The sequence below is a fragment of the Pituophis catenifer genome, unplaced genomic scaffold, assembly GCF_029215685.1.
Source record: "Pituophis catenifer annectens isolate HBS135680 unplaced genomic scaffold, rPitCat1.0.hap2 SCAF_8, whole genome shotgun sequence".
Classification (NCBI taxonomy): domain Eukaryota; kingdom Metazoa; phylum Chordata; class Lepidosauria; order Squamata; family Colubridae; genus Pituophis; species Pituophis catenifer.
In genome coordinates this window covers 60,009,785-60,021,037 of record NW_027256888.1, presented here as the reverse complement: position 1 = coordinate 60,021,037, position 11,253 = coordinate 60,009,785, and positions in this window count along the sequence as shown.

Below are 11,253 nucleotides of genomic sequence, written 5' to 3'. Positions count from 1 at the left end.
TCCTATGTTTGACAGATCAGACATTTACAAAAGATGCCTTTTCTTCTTGCATATGGATTTAAAAGGTTCAGGAAATATTTCAGTCTGTTTTATTTTAATTACTTAGAATCACGGCAAGGCCTTTGTCATGCTTTGCAGAGCACATGCAATTATTTTTCAGTAGTAACTATGTTGATGACTTCATTGCATTTGACAGTTAGGTTTTTTTAAAAAAAAAAACTCACTGTAACATGAATTTGAGAGTCAGTTTGCTGTAGTGGTTAAGGCATCTGGCTAGAAACCAGAAGACCATAATTCTGGTCCTGCCTTACATATGAAGCCAGCTGGGTGACCTTGGCCAGTAATTTCTCTTGCCCTAAGAAGGAGGCAATGATAAACCACTTATAAAAACTCTTGCCAAAAAAACTGCAGGAACTTTTGCAGGCAGTCTCTGAGAATCGGATACCATTGAACAGAAGAAGAAGAAAACATGAATATGGAGGAACTCTGAGCACCTCCTTGTAGCAAGCACTGGCAATTTTTGCAGCCTAAGGCATCATCCTATGGTTTTAGTCAGAGCCTATATGCTATTTGAGATTCTGCTTGGTCTAGACCAGGGGTCCTCAAACTTTTTAAACAGGGGGCCGATTCACAGTCCCTCAGACTGTTGGGGGGGGGTGGACTGCCTCCCTGAGCGTGGCTAGGTGGTCATGTGACTGGGTGGGTGTGGCCAATTTAACAGTCCATTTTTTTGCCTTTCTCCTTCCTAAGCTCCTGTTTAAATTGTTTTCAAAGACTTTTAATTTAAAGCAGTACTTTACAAGCCCAGAGCTGCTTTTCAAGGCTGCACCGGCAAGATCATCCCTCAGCTGGCCCTCAGCTGGCCTTCCAATTGGCTCGGTGGAAGATAAGACCCATGGTGAGAGGCGGGGCTTAATCACACCACTCTGCGAGCTGGATATTTTGCATTGGCAGGCCGTATGCGGTCCGCGGGCTGTAGTTTGAGGATGCCTGGTCTAGACTCTAGAGATTAAGATGGTAGAGTAGGAACATGGCAGTCTCAGCTCTAGCTTACTGTAGGCTTGAAAGCCAGCTGAGTGGTCATGAATCAGTCACTCTCTTCAAGCCTTAGGGACAAGGCCATTGCAAACCTCTTCCAAAAATGTTATCCAGGAAACTTAAAGGGTACTTTCCTAAGGATTTAAATTTCATAAGTTCTCATAGGAAACTATCTAAATCTCAAGATTTGCAGCAAAGCAGGAGGATCTGTTTTCTTGAAACACTCTTATAAATTACATATGACTCTCACACCAATAATTTATATATAGTTGGAACAGGACATACCAATATGCATTAATAAAGTAATGAACAATGGTGAAGATTCTAGGCTGTTGCCAATGTATGTATCATTACTTTCCCTCCCTAAATCTACTGTTCCACTGTAATTTCTATGCTTTGCAAGAGCAATTTAATGCTTTGCTTCCTATCTTAGTTTTAACATTTGAAAAATAAGTTTGAGTTTTAATCTCTAAAAGTTACAAATATACAAAAAACTGTTTTGAAAGAAAGAGATGAAGTGAGAGAGGGAGGGAGGGAGAGAGAGAGAGGAGAGAGAGCGAGAATGACCACATGAAATTTAATATAATATTGGGTCTTTAAATGAAAATGTAAACTTTCCTTACTTTTTGGTTGCAGTTCCACTTTGTAAAGTGTGCCCTCAATGCTTCAGAAGCTCTCAGAGTTCTGCCTGCTAACAAATTTACATCTCCCTCTTTGTGTTAACATTATATTTAGGAATCATGTTTTTTGTTTTAAGAATAATCTAGTTTTTTTTTTGTTGCTGGAAGGAAAAAAAAATTACTTTTGCCTTTACTTTGTTGTGTTGAATTTGTCATGCCTTAAATCTTTCTGCCTTGTTGATTCTGAGAACTCTCTGTGATTATTGACATAAATTGGCATCACTATATCTAATTTGCTACAGTCTGGTCCTTGATAGCTCCATTTTTCTTTGGCCTCATATATGGTCATTTTGTGTTTTGGTGTCTTTGTCTTTATTTGGTTACGATATTCGTGTGCCTATTAAAAGTTGCAAAGTCTGTCCAAGTTTCAAGAATTAATACAAAACAGCCCTATTGGGTGAAAATGTCCAACTGTTTTGCAATCAATAGAAACTCTTGATCTAAAACAGGACCTTCATCACAAAAGATTATATTGCTTGGCATCAGCTCTTATTTTTTAAGCTTACCTAGGAAATTTCTTCTCTGTGCCAAACAAAAGGGACAAAGTCAATATCTTTCCCACCTTATTTCAGTATACAGTGCCAATGCCTTTTAATACTCCATAGAAATGAAACTTCTGAAAATAGCAAAAAAAACAAAAAACAAAACAGTCAATCTTTCCAATATTTTTAAAGAAGTCCTTAACTCTATAGGCACATATCTAGCCAAGAATATTCTTAAACTATGATGCATTTGAGTAAAGATACTCAGATAAAAAAATTCTGTTTTCTCCTCCTATCAGAAAACCTATAGAGAAAATTAGGACGTGACTATATGGCTTTAGGATTTAGAACACCTGTCATAGATTGCATATATGTTGATGCATCACACTTACAACAACTGTGGGGCTTGAGACAGACGTTTCCATGATCAAAAGAGTTTCGATGCTATCAGTGCTAAAGGAATAATATCACATATATATAAATATTCTCACTTAGGACTAAGTTACACAAAGGAAATCTGGAACATTTGTTGTTATGAAAAAGAAACACTGGACTCAAAACTCATTGAAATACAAGAACGAAAGGTCATATCAGATTAAAAGGAAAACGTAAAATATATGCAATGGATGGAATTATATTAGCAGATGTGATTTATTTCTTTATTTAAAACATTTGTATAGCTCCCATCTTAAAAACAAAATCTGGGCGGCTTACAGTCCCAGAATAAAGTAATATATACTTCAACAAAAACAAAACAAAAACAATTAACAACAAACCCCACTACATTCTCATATTGCCTTAACTTCAACCTATCCAAACATTTGAGGGAAGAGCGAGGTCTTACGTGCTCTCCTGAAGGCTAAGAGGGTAGAGGCCTCTCAGATCTCTTGAGGGAGGGTTTTCCATAGAGCAGAGCTTCAATGGAGAAGACACCTGTCAAAGGACCCACTAGATAGCAATGTTTAAGGAAGGGACCCAGAGGCTGCTTACTCTTACTCTGCTCTTGTGGGATGGACAGACACACTGAAGAAAAGTGATCCCATTGCTGGTAGCAACATAGGACTTTACGGATGATGCCCAGCTCCTTGAATTGTATCTGGAAGGAAACTGGATATCAGTCCAGCTTACACAAGGATTCCCAGTCTAGGAAAAGATACAGTTGGTGCACAAGACAGATATTCAAAGACCCCTTTTAGCGATTGCTACTACCTGTTCATTCAGCAGAAGCCATAAATCCAGGAGGACCCACAAATTGCTCATCCAGAGTCAAAGATGGAATATCCCCAAAGTCCTGACAGCCAAAAAATCAAAGCCACTCCATCTTGAGTTGAAGTCAGTTCCTCCCCACAGCTCCAAGGTACTCAGTCAGCACTGTGATAGTATCAGTTGCCCAGTGGAGACACACAACTTGATTTCATTAGCATTGCACAAATTGATACACTTTTTTTTAGAGTCTCTCTTTATAAGGAAAAAAAAATAAAGTAGCTTTGAGTTGAGCTACACTGAAAAGACTTTCCTAATCCATTCCATTCATTCCAAAAAGATCTTCAGAACTTCTGGACAACTAAAGCTGGAACTGTAAAAGTATTGCCAAAAAGGCATTAAGAGTTGTTAACCTAATTTTGTGAAGCTTCTTCTCTGGTAACATCGAATTATTAACTAGGGCATACAAAACCTTTGCCAGACCAATTCTCGAATACAGATCATCTGCCTGGAATCCACACTGTATATTGGAGATTAATACAATTGAGCAAGTCCAGAGGTATTTCACGAGAAGAGTACTCCACTCCTCTGCTCACAATAGAATACCTTATGCCACCAGGCTCGAAATTTTGGGCTTGGACAACCTAGAATTATGCCAACTATGGTCTGACCTAAGCGTAGTACACAAAATTGTCTGCTACAATGTCCTACCTGTCAATGCCTAGTTCAGCTTCAACCACATTAATACACGGGCAAACAATCAATACAAACTCAAGGCAAACAGCTCCTAACTCGATTGCAGAAAATACGACTTCAGCAACAAAGTGGTCAATGCCTGGAATGCACTACCAGACTCTGTTGTTACATCCTCAAACCCCCAAAACTTTAACCTTAAACTGTCTACCGTGGACCTCACCCCATTCCTAAGAGGTCTGTAAGGGGGCGTGCATAAGCACACCAACGTGCCTACCATCCCTGTTTTACTGTCCCCATTTATTCATACTCATTTCCTGTGTTCATGTCTATGTTTATACTTATATCTGTTTTCTCATACATGTTTGACTAAATAAATAAATAAATAAATAAATAAATAAATAAATAAATAAATAAATAAATAATACACTTCTGCTTACCAGTAAGCATGAAGACCTTCAGCTCCTCATTAACAGAGTCACAGAAATATCTGAAAAATACAGCTTGAAGCTTAACATCTCAAAATCATTAGCAAACAACCTATTAATTTACCATCAATAACTTCAGAAGGAATACCACTAGAAAAAGTTGAAAGGTTCATGTACCTCGGTTCTAATTTATATGAAAGCTGGAACATGACCACTGAAGTAAAAACAAGGATAGAGAAAGCTCGAACAGCATTCTTCAAAATGAAAAAGGTCTTCTGTAGTCACGACTTAAGTTTAAGGTTGAAAATCAGGCTTGTCAGATGTTACATCTTTTCTATCCTGCTCTATGGAGTAGAGAGTTAGACTTTGACAGAAAGCCACTTGAAGAGACTAGAAGCATTTGAAGTGTGGATTTACAGCCGGCTGTTACGTATAAGCTGGGTTGACAAAATCAGAAATGGGGAAGTGATAAGCCACCTGAGAAAGCCAAGGGAAATCATCAAAATCATAAAAAAGCAAGTTAGAATATTTTGGACATGTGATGCGACATCCATAAAAATACGGCATATTTCATTTAATCTTCCAGGGAAAGATTTGAAGGCAAACGAGGTCCAGGCAGAAGAAGAACATCATGGGTTCAAAATCAAAGGGACTAGTTTGGTCAGAACTGAGCATCACTTTTTCATGAGGCTGTTGTTAAAAATAGGATCGCCAACATGTTCACCAATGTCCGATGACGGATATGGCACAACAAGAAGAAGATGTAACAAAAATTAGCCATCCTGCTTTTTTCATGAGATGTAATTGGGATAGAGGACCAATCTTTTTTTTTTTTAAAGCTCTCAATTATTTCCCCATTATTTCTTTCCCTTTTATTTTATTTTATTTTTTTAAAAAGGGATCCAATCAAGATAAAAACCTGAAATAGCCAGGCAACTTTGTTTGATGGATTTAACTAAAAGCCTCTGCCTGGAAACATCCTGCCACATTATATGCCCAAAGAAAAACTAATATTAAAAATGTCAATGATCAGCAAAATGCCCTAAAGGTGAAGATGGAACTATGAAAGGCAATTAATTCTTCATTTTTTTACAAGTTATTATATCCTGTACTATTTAAAACTTTTAGAAGAAAAATACACTTGTTTGGTTTGATGGGGAAGTCCCCATCAAACCAAGCCCTGGCAATTAGTCCTTTTAGGCCTTGGTGTTGATGCTCTTTTCGAGCGATAGCTCATTTAAAATGCTAACCCTGTAATTTATTAGCAATATTTAATACCTCAGTGGCCAGAAAATCTTAGTCTTTTATTACCACTGATTAACATACCTTTGATGTTCTGCCCAGCATTACACAATCCAAAACAAATTACTTTCAGGAAACGGAATATTATATAAATATAGGAAAGTAATAAATAATGCATAGGCAGGAGCCTTTTTTTTCTTGGTGTGTTCGAACATGCCACCATCACTTCATATGGCTTTGACTTCTGAGACAGCAATGCTTCCAGTCCTCCAGGGAGTCTTTTCACCTAGCAGTGCACTTCGCACTCTGATATCAGCAACAGCAGCTGCTGGCAAACGGCCTTTCCACAACTGAGTTTCCGTCAGCCACCAAGACCGTTCATCAGATGTCTACCAGTGGAAGCCTGAAAGCGGCCTAGTCAAAGTGCTTTTCAGTTACAGTCTTCTCACTAATGGGCCCCAGATGTTCAAGAAACAGAAACTTTCATTCATTTTTCAGAAGGGTGTTTCTCCTCTCTCCCACCCCCTCCAGCTGCTTAGCTTTGGCAAGAGATTTAAAAGACAGAGAGAAGATATTTTTTAAGGCAATAAATGCAATGAAATATATTAGTTACTAGTGGATTTTGCTTGAGAGCTGCACTAGACTGTTCTGCTCGGCAACAGGCCCAATAGAGAATCAAATAGGCCTAAATCTAAACAGACCTCAGCCAAAGTTGATCAAAAGGCTCTTTCACAGTAAGGGCTCAATTCAAACTAAAAATGTAGGGGCTGCAGAATGTTAGAGTAGATGGTTGGCTCCAGATTCTGTCAGTGGAATAGAGAATTATGGTAGTAGAAATTACCCAAAAAATTGCTCAGAGAAGGAGAAATAAAGGGAGATGTAAGGTCCGTCAGCTAGGTTAGGGAGACTCAAATTTAGACCAAAAGGAGAATACTCGTGAAACAATTTCCAACACAGTGGACACAATATGGATTCTAAACCACAGCTGAGTTTATGAAATGCTAGCCATATCCATAGTCAATCTCTATTACGGAGGAAAATATAAGGATTTGAAAAAAAGAAGAAAGTCCTTTGGAATAATTTTGATTCAACATAGATTCAACCAACCTAAGATACTTGGAACTTGGCCATCTTATTTATTTTTTATTATTTAGAATTAGGTTGTAATTACTGTATTTAAAAAAGGTATTCTTTTTGTGTATTTATTACGTCAAGGATCTCTTCACTTCTTCCTCTATGAAGTAAATCAAGTTGGTTCAGATTTCTTGCTTGCAATGCTGCCTTAAACAAATATTAGCTTATTTTATTCTCATTTATGAGTTGTAGCTTTGTTTTATGTAAATGATACCTGGGAAAGCTCCAATTTTTAAAAAAAGAAACTAGGTATTTTTTTTCTCATACCCTCACAATTTTCCAACATTCTTTGGCACCATTGCCCCACAGGAGACGTTTTTCAAAAAGGTTAAATAAATCTTATGCAAAACCAGTTCCCATGTGAGTGTCTGTCAGTGGCTCTTATATGAACCTACATCTGGCTTAAGCCACATGGGATGAATTATTTGATCCGCTCATTTCAGTTTCCCTCCCATAGACTCATCCATGTTGTCTAAGGTTCATGTTTAAAGTCTAACCACTGCACACACAGTTTAATTTTAACTCCACATGGAATATTAATGAATTGGTATGATAACAGTGTATATATTGCTACTACAGTAATAGCAATGATTACTGTACCAAGTAGCATTGTACTGTAGCAGTATATAGGTTGCTTTGGATTTGGGGCTTGGGTATACGGCATCTGGCATGGAAAAAGTGGGATATGAGACAAAGAAACAAATAAAATTACATTATATAAAATTAAAAGTATTTGTTCTGGTGAGACCTACATTAAAACTAGATTTTATCAAATGTTTTAAACTTTTAAAATTAGCATTGGAACAAGAACAAGTAAGAAACCTCTAGATAATTAACTCATTACCTTCATTTGCATCATCTTTATCAACATTGCTATATGAAGGATATAAATACCAAATATTGCTTTTTTTCTAGCATAAGTATTTTGATATTTTTGATGCAGTTTGAAGCGATTAGAAATAGATGCACTCGCTGCAAATTTTAGTTTGCTACTCAAAAGCAAATATGGCTCTTGACATAATAAATCAACATGTTAGCTTGCATGGTGTACAATGTGTGACTTTCCAAAACTCCCAGATGCCTCAGCCAATATGGCAAAGAGGGTGAGAGAGAGATTGGGACATCTGTTTTAACAATATTTGATGGAACAATAGTGCATCTTTTTTGTGATTTGCAGTAGGAATTGTACAGGTTTATATGGGCCTTGAGGGATGCCCAGTCATGGAGACCTTTGACAGTGTTACTGACCCATACTTCCAAAATAAGTCTTATTCCTTTCCTTGTCAGTAATTTGGGATAGATAGATATTTAGGATACACCAAATATAAGGAGAAGTGAGAGAAACAGAAAGGACCCTTTTTCTTCTCTGGCTAGCAACCAACAATTGTGGGTTGTTGACAGATACAATGTGTTCATGTGCAACAGGCCTACACATGTCAGGTTGGGGCACAAATGTCTTGCAGCAAAAACACCAAAAATGGGGAAAATTTTAACTGAGGGAATGGAGGTTTTGTATCAGGTGGTCTTTAAAACAAAATAAAATTGATTGTCTGTCAACAAATATGATATGATTTGTCTATCATATTTGTTGATAGACAAATACAGAAATGCCAAGGTCCGTTGTCATTATGAATCAGATTTATCTACTGATCTGAAGTCAAAAGTAAACCATGTGTTGTTGTTTTATCTGTACTGGGTAAGATTTATGTAGAGAAATAACTACGTGGCTCATAATATTGAGACATAAAAACAAATCCAGCTCTTAATTCTGAAAGCTGGCTTGGTATAGTGGTGAAGGCATCAGGCAAGAAACCAGGAGATCATTAGATATGAAGCCAGCTGAGTGACCTTAGGCCCATCACTCTCTCTGAGCCATAAGAAGAAGGCAATGGCAAACCACTTGGCAAAACTTTGCTGAAAGGCCTGCAGAGATTAGTTTAGGCAGAGTCAAAAATTGACTCAAATGCACACACACAATTCTCCTTACAAATCAGAATAAAGATAATTTCATAGAAATATATAGTTTATTTGTCTATATATTTGTTGATTCAGACCATCCAGCCAGTAAACACTCAGCTTCATCCAGTTGCCCCAGCTCAATCCCAAATTAAGGAATTACAGAGTAATGAAAAGAGAGTTCAGATGATTATTTGTCATCTGAACTGTGACTTGTATTGCTGATGTTCCACTTTTTGTGCATGTCTAATCCATGCTCAATTTATGGGCATGACAAAAAAAATAAACTTTTTTACTTTGCTTAAATAATCGGTTCATGAAAGAAAATTGTCTCATGAAACAAAGTAGCCAAATAACATATCTTCTGATTTGAAGATGAATCCAGAGAAGATGGTTCCTGAAAAGTGGATATTATTAGTTCTAATGCATTATAAATTACATAAGTGCAAGTTTTAATACAGACAAAGATAACATCTCCCTATTTCTGTATTTCATAGAATTCTATTCCTTCAAGTCCAAAATTAAGAATCTTCATAGTAAATTTACATCAAAAATTAAAATTTGCTGCATTATATTCAAAAATATGAAAGATGAAAAGATATTGATATAGAGATGTGTTACTATTACAAATGCAATGCTCTTCAGTCTGATCTCCAATTTAGATATGCAGATCATCCATACACCATAGCTGGGTTTACATATTACACTAAATCATGTTTTATTTGACTTATGGAATAAAGTCTGACTGGATTTGCCCAACATATAAAGCCAGAAGCCATGCGTTACAAACCACAATAGTTGGGTTTATTAAATGGATCTTTATTTGTAGAGAATAAACCCCTGACTTAAATTTAGAGTAAACCTCTGGCTTAAATCATGCCAAAACAATCCAATTTTTACATAGAAGTTGGCAACTTGTGTTGAAATAATTTATGATAGCCTCTGTCTGTGGCAAGTGAGTCAGAAAGCATTCTTGTCTCAAGTAGGCATCCCAGAAAAAGAAAATTAAAATCTCTTTCAAGCAGGGTTAATTGGTCTACTGTGTGTTAGTTTATCTCCATCAATAATCCTTCTTTTATATGTTCTATTTATAGATGCATTCATGCAAATTTTATGTAAGTCATGCTATTATCATATCTGGATAAATAAAACAGGAAATGGAGAGAAGGGAAAGAGAGAAAAGGAGAAATCTAAAAGTACAATTAACAAAAATGATGAAGGCTAAAGAATGGATTGCATGTTAGGACTATAACTGAAAGGAAGGTCCTAGTCTTAAAGCAATGTTGCAGATGACTGAATATGCCTTATTTCACAAATTGAGCTGATGTCAGCAAGGTATATGAGAGGTTACAGGAAAGAACAATTACTATGTATATTTTCACTAAGTATTTGTGGTTTGGGGGAATGGGGAGGGGAACTCTTCAGAAAAGATTGCCAAAATGAAACCTCTGAATGTTGAGAAATGCCTCAAACTGATTGCTAAATTCTATTAAATTGAGTCTATAGTAACTACAAAATAAAGGTTTTTTTGTATGATAGATCATTCTCTTTATTAATAGCCTGGAGGACAGACATATCTATAGGAATCCTTTTTAGCTTTCTCAAGTTACTTAACTATTGCTATACACAAGACAAAATTATTCTGGATTAAAAATAAAAGGAATTTTCAACAGTTGGACTTGTGACAATTATAACTTGAAAACTTTTATTGCCTTTATGGGTTTAAAAATAGTTCACAGTTCTTTCAAAAAAGAAGACTTCTAGTACATTATTCACAGGTTTATGATATTATATGGGTGCCCAAATTCTAGTGAGAATTACAGTGGTACCTTGCTTTGGTACTCAATTGCTTTGAAACTCATTGAATTTGGTACTCAATGCATTTTGACGTGAAAATTTTGTCTCGGTACTCATCCTTTGTTTGGTACTCAATGCAAAGGTTGGACCTGTTGGTGTCAGCTGCCTTGTGACTCACTACACTATTCTCTATGAGAAAATTTTGTTTGATAATCATCATTTTTGATACTCATTGTGCCTCTTGGAATCAATTAGTGATGAGTACCTAGCAGTGGTGGATTTTTTTTTTACTACTGTTTCTGTGGGCGTGGCTTGGTGGATGTGGCAGGGGAAGGATATTGTAAAATCTCCATTCCCACCCCACTCCAGGGAAAGGATATTGCAAAATCTCCATTCCCACCCCACTCTGGGGCCAGCCAGAAGTATTTGCCAGTTCTCTGAACTACTCAAAATTTTCACTACGAGTTCTCCAGAACCTGTCAGAACCTGCTGAATAGCACCCCTGGTACTGAGGTACAATTGTACTAAGTTGAAAAGCATTTTTCTGCAAATATTATTCTAAATCAATGTCTCTGGGCAGAATGTGAAAAGAAAAGAAAC